The sequence below is a fragment of the Myxocyprinus asiaticus genome, chromosome 21 (assembly GCF_019703515.2).
Source record: "Myxocyprinus asiaticus isolate MX2 ecotype Aquarium Trade chromosome 21, UBuf_Myxa_2, whole genome shotgun sequence".
Lineage (NCBI taxonomy): Eukaryota > Metazoa > Chordata > Actinopteri > Cypriniformes > Catostomidae > Myxocyprinus > Myxocyprinus asiaticus.
Genome location: NC_059364.1, coordinates 25,920,822 through 25,933,086, shown reverse-complemented (window position 1 = coordinate 25,933,086; position 12,265 = coordinate 25,920,822). Strand labels below are relative to the sequence as shown.

Here is a 12,265-nt window from a genome sequence, read left to right as displayed (position 1 = left end):
CATGGTTTAAAATGTTTTAATAAAGTTCAAATATCCATACTTCCCTACTATATAGTATGACAAAAACAGTATGCCAATGGAGTAGTATGTCCAAATCCATACTATTCATAAGGCAGTAAGCGAGAAATGCCCGGATGACCTACTACTTCCGGTGGGAATCCGATGTGTGGATCGGTTGAACACTTTCTGTCCCACAATGCATCGGGAGCTGAGGAGACATCACATTCAAACGCTGGATTTAAAACAAATGGCGGGGCGGAAGGCTGTTTTCAACAGTAAGTGCAGTATACATAAAGAACGTTGCTCATTGTGCTTAAATGGCGCTTGTTTAACCGAACTTGAGTGGATTATTTTCACGGTTGTTGTTGTCACGTCATATATTCTGGTCACGGGACCATGCGTACGTTCCTGGTTGTTAGTATGTCTGAATTCTATTCATACTGCATCTCGCATACCTAAAGAGCATACTGTTTTACCGGCCAAGACATGCGTTTCTCATCAAATGCAGTACATAATGTGACAGTACGCGGTTTCGGACGCAGCTACATTTGATCACGACGCCAGTAAAGCCTCACACACACATCCTGTTTCTCATACCAAAGACGTTGTTCAGCTGGGAAAACTAAGAAGGTATCTCAATACAGAATGCGACCATTTTTCCACTGACTTAAGAACCGAACGGCACAGTGCATTGAGGCCTTTGCTACAATGAGGCTGGAGCCGTTGTGCAAATAATGCAGATGAATAAGAAACAAGAGAGTCAATATACTGCATCTATGTTTTGAATCACCCTCCACTGTAAGAGCTTCAGAGGGCTGAAAGGTGATAACAGTCAGTCACAACTCACTTTTAAGTGATTCTTATTGGCACAGTCATGTAGAACAGTCAAGTAAACTGATCAGATGGAGCATTTGGTTGGACAAGGTTTCTCAACCTCTGTGTGACGTAATGAATGTTGCGGAGTCTTTTTAGCCGGAAGAGAGAGACTGCAGATTTTAAATGCTTAGATCTTCTGATAACGAATTTTGTCAACGTTTAGAAATACACAAGGACTAGCATATAGATTACTTTTAAGCTAATAGAGATGGACTAAAAGCAAACTTCAGTTACGATTTCACTAGGTCTTTAATGTGAATGGCAGATTTAGATTAAAGAAGACAGGCTCTTAATGTTTGAATGCTTTGGTTTTAATGATGTCTAATTGGCACAGCTCTAAGAAAGTCTTAGCTGTTAATAACTTTTTTAATTTTCAGGACAAATTAGTCATGAAATTAGACTGTACACCCTTTCATTGTCCATCCAGGCAACAACAACATTTAATTATAGTAAAGAGGATTATAACCATAAATGCCCCATATGGACCTTCATTGGTGTTTCTGGCTGTTGATTGACATTTCAGTTGCTAATTTTAAGTGACATTATGGGTAAGTTGGGTTTGATCTTGTAGGCATGAAATCAACTTTTATAAAAACCAATGTTAATTACATATCCATTTTTTTTAAAAGAAAGTGGCTGTGATATTTTTTGGAAATAATCCTGAGGCTTAACTTTTTATCACATTTTATATATTAATTATATTTTAGTGTGTATATATATATATATATATATATATATATACACACAGGGCTCCAGACTGCGACTAAAATGATTGATTGCGACAACTATTTAAAACCTAGTCGCCATTGGCGACAGTCGGGTTGTGTGCGTTCATATGCGGTTTCGTCAGATATCTTATAAATTATTGAATACAGAGTGCCAGTGTGTCTCACGCCACATTTCATCTGTTCTGGTTCTGATTCTGATGACCTCGCTGCACCGCACGCAACAACAAACCCAGCACGAGAGAGTCGTGAACAAATGACTCTTTTGAACTGGGTCTTTTTCATGAATCACCTAAAAAGAACTGAGGGTTTGAACTCAGGAGCTCAGGTTAGCAGTTTGAATCAGACTCATTTTCTCTGAACTGGGAGTGCAGACATTTCAAAATAAGAGTCCCATGTGTATTTCGGGCTTCTTTACAATTAAAAGTCCCATATTGTGTACCAGTTTTTTTTTTTTTTTTTCTTCTTCTTTTGGTAATTATTGATTGGGATTGGAGTAGCACAATAAATTGCATCTGGGATTTCATTCAGTTTGCACTCTTGTAGTCTCTGTGTCTGGAGCCATCCGGTAACAGTAAAGAAAGACTAAGGCAATACTGTAAATCAATGACAATTTATATATATATATATATATATATATATATATACACACACACACACACACACACACACACACACATACACACATACATACATATTATGTATTTGGTTGACTGGCTCTGTTATCTGTCTTTATGCTAACTGTCTCAAGCCATATTTGCTAGGTGAGATCATATTTGTATAAAACACATTGTTTGGCATTGGCTCACATAATACACAATTTGCCTTTCAGGGTCTGTCCAAACAGATAATGTTCATTATGAGCTGTCACATGTTTTTCAGTGGTACCTTGTCTGCCCCTTTAAAGATTTAAAAGGCAGGAAGGGAGGAGGAGCTTCCTGAGGAAACAGGTGTGTGCTGATAGGAATGATGTCATTGTTTCAGTATCACCTGGAAAAACCTGCATGACTGTCAGTGGGACATTCACATTACAGCTGCTCACGACCGGATCACAGATGTCTGCCAGACAGGTGCTGTAAGTACTTCAACACAGTATAAAAGGTTTATAAGAAACCCCTTTTGTCATCTTGAGGGATTGTTTTACAGTTTCACATGTACAGCCTACCAGATGCTGTAGCTGACAGGTGTGATTGCTGTGTTTTAAAATTTTGTGAAATGCATTTTAAGCCAGGCTTTACGCATTGTTAAAGAGGAAATATTAGAGTGTTCTTTTTTGCTTTGTATGATAATGCACTAGCCTATTCTTTCAGGGCTAGAGACTATATGTGGATATGATAATGAATTAACAGTTGCAGTCTTCACTGCTATGCCTCTGTGTTAAACTCAGTGCTGACATGACAGTTGTGACACTAAATCTTTTTTTACACTAAATCAGTCTGTTTTGTTTCACTGTTTGTTTTCATTTTTACTGTAGCTCATGCCATAAAGTAGTCGATTCTCTTTGCAGAGATCTGTTTTACATACCATGAGCTGCTGTGAGTTTTTACAGTATGAAATATACTGCTGATATGAATCTACAACAGGAAATTAATAAAAGGTGCTAGGACTCAGGAATATGAAATGAAAACAGGCGAAGAAGAGAACAATAAATTCCAATAGTGACCCATTTTCCTTTCATAACTGGTGTAGTGTTTGTGTAGCTGATGTGGTCTTAGACATCCAATGAGTTTATGCGTAAGAAGCCTGTTTGCCCTCTGATGTCATTAAGTTGCATGACTACAACCCTTGTGTGTGGGATAATCACATGACAGAGTGAGTAAAGCATGTTTGGATGTCCGGGAGGTGTCACTCAGTGAGGATGATGTCATTCAGAAAGTAGATCTAGTAAAGCAGGAATAGTTAGCCAGACCTCTGAATCACTTAGATTGTTACTATTATTCTTAAAAATGATCTGAATTTTCTCCAGACTTTCTGTGTATTCTTGTTAATTCTTTGTTACATAAACTGTTCCGGTCATGATTCTGTGGTTAGGATATGAAAACTAACAGGAAGTACCTCTTTTCCTCTGTCTTCCCTTACCATGACAGGGGGTTATAAAAGGCTGTTTCCTGAAGTCCATGCAAATCACAAATGACAATCTGTAGCCAATGTCCCACACATTTAAAAAGCGGTATAGCAGTCAGTGACATAATCAGCAGCACGTAATGGTTAAAGGTATAGTTCACCCAAAAATGAAAATTCAGCCAATGTTTACTCACCCCTGTGCTTTTATAACCCCATATGTCTTTATTTATTTTTCTTAACACAAAGGGAGAAATTGTGAAAAAATGTTGTGCTCAGTGATGTCATACAATGGCACTTTATGATGACCACCTCTTCAAGCTACAAAAGGACACAAAAGTATAATTCAGGAGTCTCATGTCTTGTTCTGAAAACATACAACAAGGTTTGGTGAGAAACAAACCAAAATCAAATTGATTATTTAGTGAAGCTCTTGACCAACCGTTGATCTCCTTTGCATGTTCATGAGGCTAAACGAGAGCAACAGTTCACGCAGCCCCTTTCTCGCGACATGGGGTGTTCAAGCGAAAAAAAATTGGGTTATCTAAACAAGGACTGTGAAGAGTTTCACTAAGTTAGATTTCGGTTTGTTTTTCATCAAACCTTATCGTATGCCTTTAGAACAAGTCATTCTGTCCTTCTGAAGCTTGAAGAGGCGGTCACCATAAACTGCCATTGTATGACCTCACTGAGCACAATTTGTTTTCACAATTTCGCATTCTGTGTTAAAAAAAACGAAGAAAGTCATATGGGGTTATAAAAGCACAAGGGGTGAGTAAACAATGACTGAATTTTCATTTTTGGGTGAACTATACCTTTAAATGAAACATAATATGTAGTGACATATTGAAAATATGACTTGTCAGACAAAATGACACTTTCAGAGTTTAGACTAGGAAATGAGACAAAAAACAAAACAAGCAGTATTGATATACTTGGTAATAGCAATTTTATGAACTAACATTTTTCCTTGACTAACATCAACTGCTAATACTGTATATTTGCACAAAACCAAGCTTCTTATGGGTGGACATAAAACATAATTAATGAGTGGACTTGTGAACCTAGGAAACAATTAGTCAGGCTTTTGGAAGAATTTAAACAGGTGGAGGAAGTGTTGGAACAAAGAGTGCAAGCATTGTTATGAATGAAGCATTTTATTTATTTATTTTTTACATAAGCTTTTGTCTTGTCAATGAATAGCCCATTGTGAGAAGAGTACTCCTTTACCCACTTTTAAAACTGACTGACACTACTTATATATATAAGTTATTATTATTAATAGTGGGAGGTATTTTTCTGTGAAATGTTACCCGTGGATATGTTGTGATTGTCTCCATCATTTGTTTTCCCTTATACTGTGCTGTATTGTGGTTTCTGTTTTATTCCTTTTTGCCGTTAATTCCTGTGCAGACTGGAAGCTATACAGTGTTTATTGTTATTTTGTTATTCTGTCTCTATTCCATTTCTATGGAGTGATGTCTAGGAACAGCAGCCTCATCTCATCCTGGAATAGAATGGAACCTAGACAAAATTTGTATTAAAGACCATTTATGCATGTCAGAAATGTCCATCATCATGGTTTTAGGACTTCTGATGTTCATGCTTTGGTGTGGTCAAATCTTTATGTGTTACCACATCAGTCTGTTTTGTTTTGTTTTTTCTCAGAAAGAAAAGTCTTTAACATCTGCCAATATAAAGTTAATTGTGGACTGGCCCTCCCTTCCTTTGTGTGGTCACTGAAAATTATCAGTTTGGACTGGCTCTTTGTAAAAAAAAAAAAAAAGCATTGCATACTCTGGTTCATTAACTGTTTAGCTAATGGAAAATCTGAGTACACAATTCATCCTTTTGTCTTTGACCACAATTGGCCATGTTGTGAGTGTGACTAATACACATACATTGCATTTTAATTGAATTGAACATCATAAGTAGATTAGCAATTTGATTATCTCTCTTTTCATTATTAAACTAAATAGTATTAGTTTGAATGCATATCCCTGGTCTTAGTTTCTGATGTATAATGGAAGTAATTTCTTTAGCTGTGACACTTCAGTTCCCTTCCTCTTCATATGTTTTTAATCATGAGTGTTGATGAGTGGCTGGCTGCTCTCCAGGCTAAACTGTTTTTAAGCCTTGTTAATTATCTTTGTGTGGAGGAAGTAACTCGCCCCACACCATGTTATTTTCATTCAATCAGCAGTCAATCTGGTAACAGTTTGGGAACTGTAAAATTGCTGTTTTTTGAAAGATGTGTTTGGTGCTCGGTTCCTGTCATCAGGCTCTGAAGAGTAAAGCTCTGAAGTTTCCTCCCATGATGTTTGAGAATGAAGCTTTCTTCTTGTGTCTTTTGAGTGTTAAGCTATGTGTTTAATGAATTCTCACAGAATTAAAAAAAATTAAGTGTAAGACTGACTAACGTTAAAGGAATATTCAATGTTAGATACAAGTTAAGCTCTATCGACAGCATTTGTGGCATAATGTTGATTACCACAAAAAATAATTTTAACTCGTCCATCCTTTTCTTTAAAGAAAGCAGAAATCGAGGTTACTGTGAGGCACTTACGATGGAAGTGAATGGGATCCATTTTTGGAGGGTTTAGAGGCAGAAATGTGAAGCTTATCATTTTATAACAGCAATTACGTTAATTCTTAAGTTAACACTCTTGTGTTATTTAGCTGTAAATTTGTTTACATTTTAATTTTTACAAAGTTGTAAAATTTGCTATTACACAGAAAAGGTTAGTAAGTGGTTTTATCACACTAAAATCATGTTAACACACATTCTGTTTACGTCTTGTGGCTATACTTTTGAAACTTCTTGTGGCTATACTTTTTTATAAAGAAAAGGAGTCAACATGAATTTTTGTGGTAATCAGTATTATACGGCAAGTGTTGTCAATTGAGTTTAACTTGTATTGAACCCGGAATATTCCTTTAATTTAGTCAATCCCATATATGTTGGGGGGGGGGGTTGACTTCTAGATCACAAACCACTATATACTCTACTTTTTACAAAGAACATCACGAGAGTCTAGTGTGATGGGAAATGCATTGAATTCAAAGTAAAAGCAGAAGTCTTATTTAAAAGAAAATATCTGTAGCTCACTTGCTTGAAACCTGAAATTCCCTTTCCAATCTAGCCTAGCTTGTTTCACATAAATATGTCAAATCTAGACAGATCAGTTGCAAGCCAAACATTCAGCCATTTACTTGTGGGTATCATCTTTGTCATCTGCAACTGTGCATGGCAAATTAAAGAGGTAAGCGCATCTCTTTATATGGGTGGGCTTTGCTCAGTAGTTCACTCGCCTCCATTGTGTGTGTGTTTCAGGGGGCAGGGGCTGCAGGTAATAGCGCTACCCCTCCCCCAGCCCGCTCGTCCGTCCGTCTCTCTCGCTCTCTCTCAATTATCAAGAGTTCAATGAACGTGCGAAGTAATTTATGTGCTGAGGAGGGTCCGGAGCTCGCGAGGATACCGGCGACTAAAGCTAACGGTACGGGATAAAGTCACGTAACGAACCGGAGTTCCCCCGTCACTGTATCCGGACGTACTCGGAATGAAAAGAGTGAGTTTTACAAACATTTTCTCTAACGCAGGGCTAAACTTTTACACATCAAATTCAGACATTCCACTCGGGATTTGGTTTGGAAGAGACGCGTGTTGTTCCTGAATCCCTCTGGGACTGAGAAACTATGGAACAAAGTTGGAAACGCGGTAGCAGGTTTTATATTTCAGGAAAGAAATTCAAAAGAAAAAGTATCGTTTTACTGAAAAGATATGTACATCTTGTTTCTGCGAGTGCTGAGACTAAAACTTGTGAAGAAATGTGTGAGAATATTTTTCTTTAGAAATGTATTACTTTGATATAAAAACGTAGCAAAATTAAAGGTATAAAGTTTTTCATGGCACAGGCGTGATAATAACAGTTCTGTCTGTTTTCTGTCGCTTTTTAAACACCATTTTTTGTTTCGGCACCTCAAGTTAAAATGTGAACGACGACTATATAACTTATAACAGGGTGCCGATTGTATGCAGTTTCTCTGTGAACGTACGCGTGATGTGAGAAAACACTTAACTTGGACTTTAAGGATGACAAGAAATTATTGAGTGCTTTATTTGTGCGTGATGTTATTGTCGTGCACCTGCAAGAGCTTTTCTACCCTTTTTCCTTTCATTTAATTCTTTCTCAATTGACCACATGAGAACTAGTGCTGAAGTAGCCTGCATGTGGAATACAACATGACAGCATGCCATACACAGTCTATTTAACACGTCTTAACTCTTAAATGCATGGGTGTTTCACCAAATATTATTACATGCACATATATCTATCACAAATTAATCTGCAAAATGGCCAGATATTGTCAGATTTTCTAAACATTCATAGAATACAGTATATTTTGATAGTTTTTAAAGTTGTATTTTTCATAGGTCAAAGAGATAATGCAACAAATCTAGTACAGGATTCATTACTTCTATACTGGAATTTCATGAGATGCAGCTGGCTGTCAAACACTTACTGAGCTTAGAGCCTACCGATAGTGGATTTTACCGATACCGATAACTAAGTTGGGCAGTACCTGCCGATAACCGATTAATCAACTGATAGTTTTTAAAATTGATACTGAATGAAAAATATAACACTCAAAGTAAATAGTGCTGAACTTTATTACAAAAATAAACAGTACTGACTGAACCATGAAAATCTATTGTACTTCTTTTAAATGAAATAAATATTAATATATAGGAACTGCTATATACTATATAACTAATATTCGTATTTTGTTTCCTTAGTCCACAAGAGGACGCAATAAATACATAAACCATACAGTACCGTTATATTATTGCATAGAACATTCCTATTCTGGCTGTTAAAAAAGAGCATTTTATTTTCAACTAATGTGCATAAAATAAATAAATAAAAAGTCCATATTCTCAAAAGTAAAATTAATTTGTGAAAAACTGATTTTAAATGTATTTGGCTAAGGTGGATGTAAACTTCTGACTTCAACTGTACATAGGCTAATTTCAGTAGTACACCCAAATGACAATAGCCAAATCATACTGTTCATGTGTTACACTTGCTATAGTTTACTTCCACATTGCTTCTTTGTCAAATAGCAATGCCAAATGTAAATCTAGCCAATCACTGATACATCAGCGCCATTTTGAGTAACAAATAGCATGTGTAATATGTATGTGTACATGCATATAGGGTACTGATAATTCACCATTGTTGCACAGAAAATCAATGTAATATAGTTGTCATTTGTATGAATATAGTACTCAGTTATCTAGTAATAAACAAATAAATATTTATCCAGTGATAGTAAACTTATATAGATATGAAATAATAATAAAAATAACTAAATAAGCCCAGACACTATTACATACTGTATCTAGGGTCTTTAATGGCCCTATACACTTTTGATAAGTAAGCAATTATTAAAAAAAAAAAAAAAATATATATATATATATATATATATATATATATATATATATATATATATTTATTTTTTGCAATTTTGCCTTTTTTGTTGTCGTTGTTGTTGCTAACATTATTCAGAAGAGAAAGGTTGAGGAATACTAAAGAGTTGTGGGCATAACTCCAACAACTGGCGTGGAATGAGGTCCAGGGTCATTTTCGACCCGAGGTATGCATTAAAGTGTTAATGAAATGAAGTTAACACATATGTGTAGTGAATTGTAGATTTGATAGTCTGTGAGGAGCTTAAGTATGTGTTATTACTATATAAGGCTAATAACAACTCAAGATTCACTAGCACAAACTTTTGCATGTCAGCTCTAGTCACATGTCTAATTGCACTGATGTGAGATCTGGCTAAACCCTTGGTGAGGTCAGCTCCAGATCAAACAGACCACACTAACAGGCTTTGGCACACAAGAGAGTGCTTTTTTGGGGGGGGGGGGGATAAAGCCTGTTTCTTCTCCCACAATACTTTCACCACAGGAGCATGATGATGCATTTGGATTATCATGATGATATGCAGATGATTTGCTGTTAAAGTGTGACAGGAGTTCACAATTTATTAACAAGTTCACAACTTCTTTTCAGGTGAGGTAACACCACTTATTGAGGTGTTTATAATTACTAGATAAAAGGTTTGTTATTTTTGGATATTTCAAATGATTTGTCCATTGCCAACAGCTGAATATTATCTGGAAAGCTATCCTTGGGTAGGAACAGCACTGAAGCCAGTTTTGATGTAACTGCAGTGCTAAATGACCACAGGCTAAAATACAGTGTTCTCAACCCCATTCTATGCTGTGGAGAGAGAGTTCGCATCATACTGGCCCAGATTCAGGTTGCCTCACAGCTTCACAGATGGTTCGAGGGAAATGTAGTTGGTTGTGCCAGGCCAAAGTGATGCTCACTGGCTCATGCTTACAGGAGAACAACCAAACTCTCCAACTGTGGGTCGTATCCTCTGATCCCCTGGTTTGCGATCTATGCCATGAGGTTGTTGTTTTTTTTATTCAGGTAATGCTTAAGTTATCTTGTTCATTTTGGATGTATATATTGGAATAGGACATATAAACATAAGGACAGTGTTTGTGTCTGGCTGTATCCTTTGCTTGACCACCTCATATGCTTGCACCTCATCCTTCCAAAAACAGCATCGGGCCTTGGTTTCCATGGCAACCGCAACCCACCCTGTATTTTTTCTCTACAGTGGAAAATAACTGCGCTCTAGCTTGGACCTGTGCTTCCTCAGCACCAGGCTCCTGCTGTGGAATGATGTCAGTCAGGGACTGATGGAAAAGGTGGAGAGCATATCACCCGGGGATGGGCCTCTTTCTGTTTCCTATCGTCCTACTAAACTTTGAAATTGTGTTCCCTCAGAAGATAAAATAACCAGAGACTTTTAAAGCTGCTAGTTTGACTGTTCAAGGTTTTCTTGTCTTTTTGTACTCCACAAGCGGTCTTTGAATGTAGGTTAAGGCTGATTACATAAGCAGAGTAATGTCTTATTAATATAATTAACTGGACAGAGAAAATCCCAAACATAGCTTTAGCTGCATGCAAGCCTGTGCACTATCCGTCCAAACAGCATTGTTTATTTAGCATGTAGAGATAAAATAGCTTAATCCCTCTAACGGAATGGACTCTAAATCACTTTCACTAAAGTAAACTGTAGCAACACTTTGGCCAGATAACTGACTTGTTTATCATTCAATTTCAGTTATAGAAATAGGGTGCCAAGACTGTTGGTCTCATCCAACCACACTGTCGCCTGGCGACATGTTTCCCTCAAGCTTTTGTCCCTGTTGGATATTTTCTCACTGCTGGTTCATGTGAAGTTTTGGCAAAGAGGTGTGAAGCTTCTCACCGGTGAGACATTACAGACTTCACTAGTGGCACAAATGTGCCCTGCTGGATTAAAAATATCAGATAGCTGCGTCAGAGGTGGTGGCTGGGAGGGATGGAATTCTCTCACCCCTGATGGCTAAATGGGCATCACAGTTCCCAGCAGAGTCTGTAACTCTAGGAATAATCCTGTGACACCTTATGCTGGATTGTGTCAAGGCATCCAGGGACTCCCTTACCACCGGTTTCCTGTATTTAGTGCTTTACTTAAAGGGATAGTTCACTCAAAAATGAAAATTCCATCTTAATTTAGTCACCCTCATGTTGTTCCAAACCAGTATGATTTTCTTTTCGTCTGTGGAACACAAATGAAGATGTTCGACAGAATGTTAGCCTGTGTCCCCATTTACTTTCATTGTATGGAAAAAGTATCCAATAAAACTGAGTGGTGACTAAGGTTGCAAAATTCCTGGAATTTTCAAAGTTGGAAACTTTTCATGGTAATTAACGGGAATATATAGGAATTAATGGAAATAAACTGGAAATTTGCAAAATTGCAAGTTAGAATATAACAGGGAACTTGAATGTAGTTGAAAAAAAAAAACATCTTGCAGCATAATCTTGGTTAAAACAACCAGATTTAATGCAAATTCAGTTGAATTTCTACCCTGCGTATTCCTCAATCACATGCACACAGCACACTACTTACTGCAGTCTACTTACTACAGCAGAACTATTGAAGCCACACTACTGCATTTGAGCCCAAGGACTACATCCAGTCAAGTAAGTTTTGATGATATTACTAGGGTAAATATTTGTGATCTATGGTATTAAAGTTTAACTAGCAAATACTAAATCAAAATGTGTTTACACAGTAGCTAGCTAGCCAGTAAATCAGATATGCTAAATGTAAGCTAGCTAACACCATTTCATTGACAATTTAAGAGGCTAGATATCATGGTGCTAGCTAGCTCAACTGTGATGCTGTGTCTTCTGCCTAATGCTAGCCAGTTTTCTGTTATCATACAAGAATGTAGTTTATAGTTTGATTTAGCATGCTGACTGAGGAGTGTTCATCTATTCATCTAGCCTATTTCTATTCATTGGCCAGCATCAATTGTAAAATATTTTTACCATTCCAGAATATTCCAATTGTTTAGCTAACTATTTATATATCTGTGCATGGCATTGCATTAGTGTTCTTTACAAGCTTTTTTCTAATCTTATTCTATATAACAATGCCACGTACGCCATCTGATGTGTGGATAC

At 36.9% G+C, this 12,265-nt stretch overlaps 1 protein-coding gene across 5 annotated transcripts in view; it reads left to right on the top strand.

Annotated features, from left to right (window-relative positions):
- LOC127412489 (inactive ubiquitin carboxyl-terminal hydrolase 54-like) overlaps window positions 1-12,265 on the top strand; it is an 80,173-nt gene that overhangs the window by 17,380 nt on the left and 50,528 nt on the right. For 2 of the 5 annotated variants that reach the window (XM_051648894.1, XM_051648895.1), the window contains exon 1: window positions 7,095-7,231. The exons of 1 other annotated variant lie outside the window; for it this stretch is intronic. The gene's annotated coding sequence lies outside the window, so the exon portion shown is untranslated. Of the gene's footprint in view, window positions 1-2,570; window positions 2,677-7,094; window positions 7,232-12,265 lie in introns of those variants that run through there. 2 more of the 5 variants (XM_051648893.1, XM_051648891.1) reach the window with 2 other exon arrangements.